The sequence below is a fragment of the Suricata suricatta genome, chromosome 8 (assembly GCF_006229205.1).
Source record: "Suricata suricatta isolate VVHF042 chromosome 8, meerkat_22Aug2017_6uvM2_HiC, whole genome shotgun sequence".
Lineage (NCBI taxonomy): Eukaryota > Metazoa > Chordata > Mammalia > Carnivora > Herpestidae > Suricata > Suricata suricatta.
Genome location: NC_043707.1, coordinates 51,173,549 through 51,186,113, shown reverse-complemented (window position 1 = coordinate 51,186,113; position 12,565 = coordinate 51,173,549). Strand labels below are relative to the sequence as shown.

The 12,565-nt window shown below is 48.2% G+C and overlaps 1 long non-coding RNA gene across 2 annotated transcripts; it reads right to left on the bottom strand.

Moving 5' to 3' along the window:
• Window positions 1-462: 462 nt before the first annotated feature.
• LOC115298104 lies at window positions 463-10,154 on the bottom strand. 2 transcript variants are annotated; one of them, XR_003911598.1, is made up of 4 exons: window positions 9,977-10,154; window positions 4,809-4,879; window positions 992-1,285; window positions 463-607 (listed from the first exon to the last, which is right to left on the bottom strand). It is a non-coding gene; the product is annotated as an uncharacterized LOC115298104 (long non-coding RNA). The 2 variants fall into 2 exon arrangements; XR_003911597.1 differs by lacking the exon at window positions 4,809-4,879.
• Window positions 10,155-12,565: the final 2,411 nt, after the last annotated feature.

Here is a 12,565-nt window from a genome sequence, read left to right as displayed (position 1 = left end):
ACTGCTGTCTGCAAGCCAAGGAGAGAGGCCCAGAACAGAGCCCTTCCTCACAGCTGTCAGAGGGAACCAGCCCTCCGGACACTTTGACTTTCCACAGCTAGCTTCCAGAACCTGAGACAGTAAATTTCCATTGTTCGACAGTGGCACTCTGTTACGACAGCCCTGGGAAACCAATATACTCATATATCCATAAAGTCTACAAGTCAAAGTCAATATCTGTGATATCACAGGTGTTTGGCAGCCCTTACTAGAAAAACCGGTTGAAATTACCCTACCAGAGGCAAAAAGGTAGACTAGATCATCTTTCCAGCTTGCTCCCAACCTTGATATTTGGCTATTTCCCTTACATTGGACACTAACCAACAGTGGTGGCATGACCCATTTGACTGTGACCTTCTTGAGTCTATTTCTATTCCTGAGCCTGGCCTATAAAAGGTACTCAATAAGTGTGTGAAGAGGGAATGAACACAAGAATAGGCCCCTGGCCACTTTAATCCAAGCCTCTCCAAACGATGGGCTGGGCAGGAGGGTAGGGTATGTATGGACTGCCAGTGGTTGGAAGTTGAAATTCGTCACTGTCCTCCAAATTTATAGCTGAGTTCCAATCCTGAAAGACACAAGCAAAATCTGTTTTGGGTGACTCAGGATGGGTTAAAGAAGTTCCAGCTTAGGAAGCTATTTTCCTGGTGCTTTATTAATTTTGCTATTGAGGATAAATGAGACGCCGACTTTCATATCCAAGCCTTCATCAGATGCCCAGTAAATGCAGCCATGACAAATGGGAATGAAGCCCTTATGAATAAAAAAAACATCAGCTCAGTATAAAAAATCGTAGACCAGAGAAAAGAAAATTTAGAGGAGCTGATAAAATATCTTATCCTTAATTAGACTGTCTGTACCACACATCAAACCAGCCTTAATGTCAAGATTTATCAACCTCGGAATTGTGTAAATGAAATAAGTACTTGGAAATGAACGGAAAAGAAATTACCTGTATTAAAATGTATTTGCAATGCAGGCCTGTGCTCACTGAGGCTTTCAGTCCAACTCAGGCTTCTGGCTTCTTTTACAATATATCACTGCCTACCCGGCATGCATTCCGTTTGCCCCTGGTGGGTTTCAGAGAATGTGCTTGTGGGGTAACAATATGTCCCGTCGTCAATGATCTTGTGAGAAGACCCACTGTTGTGGAAAAATCCTTTCTTGGACATTGGCTTTGTGTATTTATTTCACCATCTATGAACTTCAGAGAAGAGATTGTTGTGAAGAGAAGATGGCCCCCATCCTGCCAAGGAGAGCAGAGTGAGAAGCTTTCTTCTGGACCTACACCCTCTATTGTGGGACCCACATGAGTGTGAGTCCAAGAAGACCTTGGACAAGTCTTCTCATGCCTTGATATCCCCACAGTCAGTGAAGATAAGAATAGCTCCACCCCTGCTTGGTGGTGTGGGGGTGCCAGGGGACAATGAATGTGGAGCCCAGGCCCAGTTCCTGGTACCATCGAAGGCACTGAACAAAGGAGAGCCCTTGTCATTGCTGGGGCCTCCAAAGATGACAGCTGGGGCAAATTTAAACTAGACTCTCATTCAGGGTTTGTAGTTAGCCAGCAGCAGGGGCTGACTTACAGAGGAGGAAAGGAAGTTTTAAAATGACGTTGGGGGGGGGGGTGGCTGGGTTCTTCAGTCGGTTAAGCATCTGACGTTGGCTCAGGCTCAGGTCGTGATCTGATGGTTTGTGGGTTCAAGCTCCGCACCAGGCTCTGGACTGATGCCTGTCTGGAATTCTCTCTCTCCCCATGTCCCTTGCTGCCCCTCCCTGACTTGTGCTGTCTCTCTCTTTCTCTCTCTCTCAAAATAAAGAAACTTAAAAAAAAATGATGTCGGGAAGCTCGTGGGACGTAGGGGCTGCAAAGTCACTCTAAGCGTCAGACTGACGTAGCTGCAAGCCCCATGTGAGGAAAACGCCCGTCCAGCCCTGCCGCTGGCCTGGCTGTGCCTGTCACTTGGCAACACCAGTGCCACTTCTTCTGTTGGGACCCTCGCTCTACAGCTACGCCCCCAAGGGAGGCTGGGGAGGGAGCGTCCGCTTTCTACACCTGATATGGAAGTGCGCTGAGCATAGCCAAGGCAGTCATGTGGGCTGAGCAGCCGGACAGCATTTCAGGTGTCTCCTACAGAGGGCTGCTTGCTTTGCATGAGGGGACACTTGCAGGAGGGGCGCCCACAGCCCACAGCTGGGCAACCTGGCAAAGGGGAAGGGAGCACTTCCTGCCCTTTCTTCTGGGTGAGCGCTGTATGTCTGGAATTCGAGGGCACTGGTCATTTTGTTTTGGGCTCCTAGAAATAAGGGCCACCCACGGCATCTCAGAGGCTCATGTTTGCCACCTTCACACCGTGGCCTCACTATTGAACTACAGTTCCATTTCCTTATCGATGTTGCATCCTAGTTCACCAAATTCTATGCGGGGGGCACCAGTAAATCAGGCCGAGCCTCCCTAGTGAAGGAATTTGTGTTGTATACAGCAAGGAAGCTAGATAATGAAAAACAAAAAGCCCTAAGTGTTATTTTGAGTAAGAGAAGCTTCTTGGGCCAATGATCAATGCCAATAGCAACCTGCATGTTGGCCCTGCCTGGATCCTGGGACCAGCACTGCCATTTCCAGGCACCAGGTTCTCAGGAGAGGACTCGCTGGGGGCGGGCACCTGTCCCTCCCCGTGCCTGTCAAGGACAGAGCTGCTTCTGGGAAGGAGAAGACGAGGGAAAGGGGCAGAAACCAAACTCTCACAGCCAAGTCCTTTTCAGAACTTGAGCGTGTGGTCCTTAACTCCCCATGGGCCCTAGAAAAGCGTTGGGCCCACAGAAGGTGTTCAGTAAATGTCTATTCTATGAGAAAAGGAATCCTCTCTGGAAATCCCAGCTTCCTCTGGGATTTCCACCCCTTCATTTGTACATTATTCTAACTCCCAATGAACCGGTAGACATGGTGACAATCTCAGGTGGCAATAGCATCATCAGTGAAGATGGTGGGTGGTCTTCCTAACTTACTGACTGTTACAGATTTCATCTTTCTTTAAAAAAATTATTTTAAAACATTTATTTATTTTTGAGAGAGCATGAGTGGGGGAGGGGCAGAGAGAGGGAGACACAGAATCTGAAGCAGGCTCCAGGCTCTGAGCTGTCAGCACAGAGACCAATGCGAGACTCGATTTTATGGACCCTGAGATCATGACCTGAGCTGAAGTCGGATGCTCAACCAACTGAGCCACCCAGGCGACCCCAGATTTCATCTTTCTAAGCCTCAGTTTTAACATCTGTAAACTTGGTCAGTTTCTCATTCAAGAACATCACCTTTAGTCTTACACTTAAAGATGAAAAACTAACACAAAGCACATGTGTTCACATCCATTATCTCATTTTAATCCCACAGCCAGCCTTGAGGGATCCGTATCCCCATTCTGTGGATGAAGCAACTGAAGTCTGGCGAGGTCATTAACTTGTCAAGGTCATAGAACTTGAAAGTGTCCGTGGCCTCGGGGACTCCAAGGCTAGGGCCAGCCAGTCGCCAGGATGTGGGTCCCAGATCAATCAGTCCCTCTGCAGTGTTTTCTCCACCAGGTTAGACAACACAGGCCCCTGCGCCAGTCTCATAAAGTGGCCAAAGTCTGCCCCCACCCCCCACCCCCTCCCAGTCATGGGAGAGTTTGTCTGCATGCCTTTGGACACCACACAGTAAATCAAGTGCTGCATTAATTCTGGACCGTCAGCATTTTGCCCCAGGAGAAAGTCAGAAGCAAGGAGACTAATGTCTCATTGATCTTTTCAATCGCTAAAGGGGAATCGAGATGAATATAATCCCATCTGTCAGGGCGGAGAAGGGCCCATCTGAAAGCGGTGCGGATTACTTGAAGGGGATAACCGTTTATCACTTGCCGGACAAGCGAATATGAAATTAGGTCTAACCTACTTTACGAGTTGGTGGAAACATCGATCAGCAAGGAGAATGTCTAGGGAAAGGAGCAGCAAGTTCTCTGGCCTTTTTCCTTGTCCTTTCCCTAAGACTTTACTTTTATTCTGTCCATACAACCACGCAAACAGGGCAAAATCAACCCTTGACCCCCAAGAAATGGTTAACATTTGCTGGGGATCATTGCTGAGTGCTGTACTAAGTGTTTATTCTTACTCTCCAGCAGCTTTATGAGGTGTTAGCATCAGCACCATTTTACAGATGTGGAGACTGAGGCCTAGACAGGCGGAGTGACTCCCCCAAGGTTACTCAGCTAGTGAAGGCAGGGCAGGTGCAGCCTGGCTGTCTCCGAGGCTGCCCTCAACCACCCACAGTAGTGCACCTTACTCAGCCTGAAGGTAGCCCAGATAGTCCTGCTTCCGGACCGCTCAGCCTCTTAGGGAGCCCTCCTGGCCCCAGGGGGAGATGGCCTTTACTAATCGTGGTGGCGGTTCCACGGCTGAACGTCTGGACCTCCCAGAGACCTCACTCAGGGCATCGGGGAGCTGAGGCTGGAGGAAAGGTGGAGGCGTGCGCTCCCTGGGGCTATGGACCTCAGCCGCATGCGGGGTCCCCCTTGGTTACGGTCCTGTGTGACCCTCCATGGAGGAGAGGAGAGGTGAGGTCAGTGACCATCTCTCAGCTGGTCAGAAGCTGCGGTGCCCAGCGTGTCCAGCCAGTGCAGGCTGCTGTGGCCATCGGGAGCCTGAGGACAGGCCATGACCATCCGCTAGGAAGTCTGGATTGAGAAGGCCTGGGGACCACAGCATCATGATCTCTAAAACCCAAGAAGGAGCGTGCATACCTGAGATCCTCAGAAAACACAGGCGTTGGCATTAAATTTTGCCCCTCCTCCTTGGCCTGGGGCAGCAGCACCTGCCGAGTGAACAGGCCTGAGAGGAGGGAGGGGGAGGCTCCCCACCAGCCCTGCGCGGAGACACCTGCTGCCAGAGCAAAGGGCACTCGAGGACTGTGGTCTCATTCTGCGGCCAGAAGTCAGTGTTCTACCGAATCCCACTTTGGGTCTGACAGAGATGGCTGCTCTGTCTCGAGCTTGTTTGCTGTTTATCCCGGTGATTGATGCTGGCAACATTTAGAGCCTGTCAGGGAGATATTTCACGGGCTTGAGACAGCCAGGAAACGCAGTTCCCCAGTGAAGGCAGCATCAGAGATGAGTCCCAAGTGTTGACCAAAAGGCCCAGAAACTTTCTAGCCTCTTGCAGGGTAGGGGAAGGGGGTGAGGTACAAGTTGGAGCTAGGGAAGTGCGGCACGACCCTGGAGCTGGGACAGAGGGGAAACAACGTATGAGAGAGGCGAGGGGCTTTTCCCCTAGGCTTTCTTGTGTGAAAATATCACATCTGTGTTGGCCGTTAAATTTTTGGCTAGGACACACCAGAAAGGAAGCAAACAGGAAGGAAAGCACCCTTCCATGCAGGAAACATCTGATGAAGAAAAAAAAAAAAAAGGAAAGCACCCTTCTCGCTGTCCCTGCGATCTTCAATGTCTGCTGCAGAGCTCCGTATCCACCTACCGAAAGTCCACTCATTAATCACAAGGCTGATCTCAAAACCAAAAAGGTTTGGAGTCCCCCAGCCAGAAGCAGTCTTCACCCTGATACCCATAGCACTTTGTGTGTTATTGTCAAAGCATGATGTGCAACATTTATAATGGTTTTTTTTTTTTTTGAGAGACAGAGAGAGACAGCGCAAGAAGAGGAGGGTCAGAGAGAGAGGAAGGTACGGAATACAAAGCAGGCTCCAGGCTCTGAGCCAGCTGTCAGCACAGAGCCCTATGCAGGGCTCAAACCCACAAACTGTGAGATCATGACCTGAGCCAAAGCCAGACGCTTAACCGACTGAGCCACCCAGGTCCCCTGTGCAATAATTACAAACACAGCTCTCACAAAATATGGAAGGGGCGTGTGTCAAATATTTAGTAACTCATGAAGGAGGGAACCAGTATGGTGGCAAAGCTGGTTCAAAGAACATTTTGAGGAACTGGGTATTTACAAGTACTTAAAAGGAAACGTTTGGGTAAATTTTCTAGGTTAAAAACAAAACTGGTTGTCCTCACATATGTGGAGAGAGAGGGCACAAGTGAGTAAGGGGCAGAAGAGAGAGAGAGAATCCCAAGAGGAACAGAGAGAGAGGGAGAGAGAAAGAGAGAAGCAGGGCTCACCAGAAGTGGACCTCGAACTCACCCGATATAGGACTCAAACTCACGAACCATGAGATCATGACCTGAGCCAAAGTGAAATGCTTAACCGACTAAGCCACCCAGGCACCCTGAAATTTTTGTCAAGAGTGCCAAAACCATTCCACAGTTCTTTTCCACAAATGGTGTTGCAAAAACTGAATATCGACATGCAAAAGACTGAAATTGGATTCTCACCTTATACAGTATACAAAAATTAACTTAAAATGGGTCAAAGACCTAAAATGTAAAAGTGAAAACCAAAGACTCTTAGAAGAAAACAAGGGAAAAACTTCATGCCATTTCATTTGACAATGATTTCTTGGATATGACACCAAACATGCAGGAAACAAAGAAAAAAATAGATAAATTACAGTACATCAAAATGAAAAACTTTTGTGCATCAAAGGACAATATCAACAAAGTGAAAAGACAGCCTATGGGTTGGGAGAAAGCATTTGCAAATCATGTATCTGATAAGGGATTAATATCCCAAATATATAAAAGAACTCCTACAAGTCAACAGTAACAAACCAACCCTGATTTTAAAAATTGGCCAAGAACTTGCAGAGACATTTCTCCAAAGAAGATGTACCAATGGCCAATAAGCACATGCAAAGATGCTCAACATCACTGATCTGTAGAAAAACGCAAATCAAAACCACAATGAGATTCTGCCTCACACTCATTAGGACCCAAAACCACTGAAAACAACAACAACAACAACAAAAACACCGCCAAAAGTATCACGTATTGGCAAGGATCTGGAGAAATTGGAACCCTCGTGCACTGTTTTGTTGTTGGGAATGTAAAATGGCGCAGCCACTATGGAAAACAGCATGGCAGCTCCTCAGAGATTAAACGCAGAATCATTACATGACCCAGCGGTCCCACTTCTGGGTATGCATCCACAAGTGCTGAAAGCAGGGTCCCAAGAGATACCCGCACATGCGTGTTCACAGAATTATTCACTACAGCCAAAGAGTGGAAGCAATGCAAGTGTCCATTGACAGGTGGATGGATAAGCACAATGCAGTCTGTACATAAATGGAATATCAGTCAGCTTCAAAAAAAATTTTTTTTAGTGTTTATTTATTTTTGAGACAGAGAGACAGAACATGAGCAGGGGAGGGGCAGAGAGAGAGAAGAGAGAGAGAGAGAGAGCCTCTTTCTGGCATGGAGCCTGGTGTGGGGCTTGAACTCATAAACCCTGAGATCATGACCTGAGCTGAAGTTGGACGCTTAACTGACTGAGCTACCCAGGCGCCCGTCAGTCAGCTTTAAAAAGGGAAGAAATTCCAATACAGGCTACAACATGGATGGACCCTTGAGGACATTGTGCTGAGTGAAAGAAGCCAGTCCCAAGAAGACAAATCCATGGGATTCCTCTTATCTGAGATGTGAGAGCAGTCACATTCATGGAGACAGAAAGTGGAATGTGACTGCCAGGCCCCGGGGGAGGGATGAATGGGGCGCTGGTGTGGATGGGCACAGAGTTTCAGTTTTGCAGGATGAAGAGTTTTGGAGGTGGGCGGTGGCGATGGCCGCACACTGTGAATGGTCAGTGCTGCGGAGATGTACGCTTGGGCATTGGTCAGAATGGTAAGATGTTATTTATTTTTTATTTTTTAATGTTTATTAAGCTGGGGGCAGGGCCAGAGAGAGAGAGAGGGAGAGAGAGAATCCCAAGCAGGCTCTGCACTGACAGCTTGGAGCCTGACATAGGGCTCGAACCCGTGGACCATGAGATCATGCCCTGAGTTGAAATGAGGAGTTGGAAAAAAAAAGAAAAGAAATCAGGAGTTGGAGTCTCAGCCAGAGGAGCCACCCAGCTGCCCTGAGATGGTAAAATGTTACATTATGTATACTTTACCACAGTCAAAAAATAAAAGCTGGTTGATGTTCTAGAGGCCAATTATAAAATCAGTCTTTGGTGTTATCTTTTCTATTTGATAGAAATGATTTTTATATATAAACATATATACACATAAATACATGTATATATATACATATTTTTTAAGTTAATTTTTAAAAATAATCCCCATGCCCAATGTGAGGCTTGAATTTATGACCCCGAGATCAAGAATTGCTTGCTCTTCCAACTGAGCCCATCAGGTGCCCTGAAATTACTTATATATTTACTGGACACGATCTACAAGTCAATATGTAATTTCACAGAGTTTGAGCCCTTGGTGGTAAACAGCCAAGTCACACAGAAATTCATTCCCTGAGGTAACTGAGTAATCCTGGGTGGGCGTGTGAAGCAATGACTGAATGATGTTTGGAGGACTTAGTGTCCTCTCATGGCCTTATTTGTAGGTTTTATTATTATTTTTTAACATCACAGTCCTTTATATCCTTGTTTTCCCCACCAGTCCCTTGAGGCCAGGGACTCTGTCTTATTCATTATTGCCTCTTTTCACTTTGCTCTGGTTTATTGAACAGAACTGAAGAAAGCAACATTGTGGAGCAAGTGGGGGAGCAGATGACCTGCATTGTCATTGTGTCTGTGACCATGGCCGGTCCTGTGATTTCCCCGGGCCTTGAAGTCCTCACCCACCAACAGATTGCCCCGAAGTCCCGGGTGCCACGCTGGGCACAGGCTGGGGGGCTGTGCTGTCCGCTCTCTGGCTTTTCTTCCAGCCCTAAGATGCTTGGACTCTGGTCTGTCATCCTCAGTAAAAAGGAGTTACCATGCAAACATGCAAATGAAAAATATCCTGAGTACACGAAAGAGCCTCCTGCAGGTGCATGCCATGCACAGGGGCAGGTTTTTCTTGTCTTCCTTGGAGGAGCCACCCATGACGGATGAGATGTCTGTGGCCCGGGCTCCTGGGCTGGGAGGCAGACAAGGATGTGCTGCTTTGCAGTTTTGCTGGAGAGGGAGCAGCTGCTGTTCGGTGGTGGCGAGAATTCCTTCTCCTAGCAGCCAGGGCCCCTGGGTGAGCAGGCCCCAGGGGGAAGGCACGCAGCCTTCAAGTCTGCCTTTGAGAAAGGAGTAATTACTGTCCTATTACGTATTCATGAGCCGCTTAATGTTGTTTTCAATTAATTTCTTGAGAAATTCTGACTGTCCCTTTTTATGTTTTTCTTAGTCCAGGAGGAGGACCTAGAGGTGAAATTATGGGGCTGCCTGGGTGACTCAGTTGATTGAGCATCTGACTTTGGCTCAGGTCATGATCTCACGGTTTGTAGGTTCGAGCCCTGTGTGTGGCTTGCTGCTATCAGCACAGAGCTCGCTTCAGATCCTCTGTCTCCCTCTCTCTGCCCCTATCCCCACCTTTCTCTCACTCTCAAAAATAAATAAACATTAAAAAAGAAAAAAGAAGGTGCAATTATGTGCTCAGCTGGGGGCTCTGGAAACTTCTTGCTGAAATTAACCCGAGTGCTTTGGAGCAAGATTTACATGGCCGAATGGAGCCAGATTGCTCCTTCTGACAAGCCCTACTGGGCCACTGAGTGTCACCACTGTTTTTCCCGTGGTGTGCTATGTTCCCAACCAAAAGCCTTTGAAGCCATGCTCAGCCCTATCCTGGCATCCCCCTGTGTCCTGTGTGCCACTGCCATGGTGGCTCAGCCACTTTTCTTGGCAGTAGGCCTCACCCACTTGTAGGCACATTCATCCATTCACCCCTCCCAACCCGGCTTGGCCCCCGCCCCCCACTTGCAAACACACACAAACACACACACACACACACACACACACACACACACACGCTGTTTCAGAAAAAACATGACTGTTTGGAGACCGTGTCCCGGACTCTTGAGTGTAAGCTCACATTAGTCATGGCCATGGATGGGGCTAGAGTCTCGCTGATGGGCGTTCCAGGGTCCCTGGTGTTCTGCACTCCCTATGCCTGGGTTGGAGGCACTGCTGGGCACTCAATGGTGAATGTGGGCACCTCCCTCTGGACCACTTCCTGGTTCCCCCAGGCTGCCTTTCCTCTGCCCTCGTCTCTGGAGAGGAAACCAAAAATCCCTTCCTAGCACCATAACCAACTTTCGCTGGTTGCTGAGCACCCGTGCTTGGCAAATAATGACCAGGCACCATGAAAACAACAGCCCCGCCCTCTCTGAGCTTGTGTCTTGCAGGTGAGGTCCGGAGAGGAAGTAGGGACCCAAGGAAGAGAAAGAAGGGCATGCGCGAAATAGAGGCAGAATGAGGATCTGAGCCTAGTTCTAAATAGTCCCACTACTCCTGTTCTTATATATTCTCCCTTTTCCACGTTTTATCATTGTTTTAAAGGAACATTTACTTCATTTTCTATTACAAAAGGAAGACATGCTCCAACAGAGAACTTAGAAAGCATGGAAATGAATGAAGACAAAAGAACCACCAAGACCAACAAATAAAACCCAGCTCAACGTCATTAGCGATTCTTCCTTGGCAGGATGAAATGCTCACATTTTAGTTCCTTACTTTCAGCCTTCTTTGTGTGTGTGTGCATGCATCCACAGTCCCCACTGCCCACACACTTGCAAAATGGAATTACACAGAACATTCTTTTTTTGTTTCCAGCTTTTTTTCATTTAGCAATATAATATTAACATTTCCCTACACTGGTAATGATATTCGGCCCCACGCTCGTTAGCTTCTGTCCAAGGCGCCATCTGCCTGACTTTGTTTTCTGTGCCCAATCACATTCCTCCTTTCCCGCTGGGCTGTACCCCAGGGGGACACTGAAGCTCTTTCCAGACACTGAGCTGGTTTGTACCCACTTGGTTTGTAAAGAACACATACCCTGTTTGTGAATCTACCAAAGTCTATTCAGGGTTTGTTAGACAGGCCTGTTATCTTGTTCAAAGGCCATCTGAGAGAGAGAGAGAGAAAGAGAGAGAGAGAGAGAGAGAGAGAGAGAGAGAGAGGAGAAACCTCTCATCCATGACAGAGTGCCCTTCCAGAAGGATGCCCCCAAAGGCAGTGTGGCCCCTTCCTCCTCTGCAGTCAATTTAGAACCCGAGGGCTTCATGCAGAGGATAAGGCACATCCCTGTTAGGATGGCTGACCCTTTGTAGCCATTCCAGTCCCTGTTTCCTGAAGGGAATCCGTTATTGACCTTTGGAAAACAATTCTCAATTCTCAAAGGGAACTTGCATGGGCATGGCAGGAACCATTGACCTTGAGACCTGAGCCACTGACCTTGAGACCTTGAGGCCTGAAGGTCTTATGTCTTATTTTCCTCAGAGCTGAAGAGATCCATTTTGAGAGGGTAAACATTAACCAGGGGAAAGTGATGAGGGTCTCTCATTTGGGGGAAATTCCCTGAGCCTGTTGGAGGGGAACTCTTGACCGGTGTGTATGCGTCACATAGCCTCTGCCCAGGATGGCCAGGGTGGGTGGCCTCCCTAGAAAGGACTGGTATCTCAGAAGGCAGTGTTTCCAGGGCTCAGCCCTGGTCTCTACCAAAAAGGGTAAGAAAAGAAATAAAACCATTTATTCCACAAGCATAAATGAGTCAGAGCCACTTTCCCAGCACCAATAATCCATAGCTCTTGAAGAAAGATTTCTGGTTCCAACTTAGTGACTTGCGCCAGAGGCAGAAGACATTGCTAGAAGTCATTTCTGTAATCAGAGGCAAAAACATAACTGGGTTCTGCACTGGGAGTTGACACCCCTTGGACTCTGAGCCCGTGGTTGTTATCTCACGAATATTTTCTAGTGTAAAAGGATTATTTCCAAATAGGATCCCCAGTTAGAAAAATACATGGCACAAATGCCAGTATTTCCCCAACCTATGCCCATGGCAGACATCACTGATCGATGTTGGCACCCTTTCCCACCAAGCCCTGAGCTAACTTAGGCTCAGTCTCCCTATATTTCTCTCAGAAGCCATTATGACCACCTGGCACTGGCCTCGGCCTTTTCTGAATTAGTTTATTGTCTCAGGCAGGTTCTATGCCAGGGTCCCATTGGATGTCGGGAGGGATGCAGGTAGATGGAGGAAACTGAGCTGAAGATGGCCTAGGGGACTTTTCCATGTTCTGATATAAGACCAGGCGTGTTTCTGCTCATGTTGCCACAAGGCAGTGCCCCTGCCTGTTCCTAATTCATTCTCAGGGCTCTTCCTGCCTCTAGGCAGAGATGCTTGAAGTGGGGATCTGGGAAACTGTTCTTCCACAGGGCAGGCAAGGGGCAGAGCCCTGTCCCTGGTGCCGTGCGGCTGGTCCATGGTACGTAGTGACCCCTGGCTGGCCATGTTTCCTGAGACCCTCCTACCTTGAAGAATCCAGCCATGCCTCTCTACACCCTGCTCCTCAGGAGCAGGCATTCCAGTTGCTAAATCCTCTGGGGGGTAGGTGGGGGGCGTGGGGTGGAAGGGAAGTAGAAAATGTCCCTTTGCTGAGGAAGGTCTCCAATCTGCCACCAA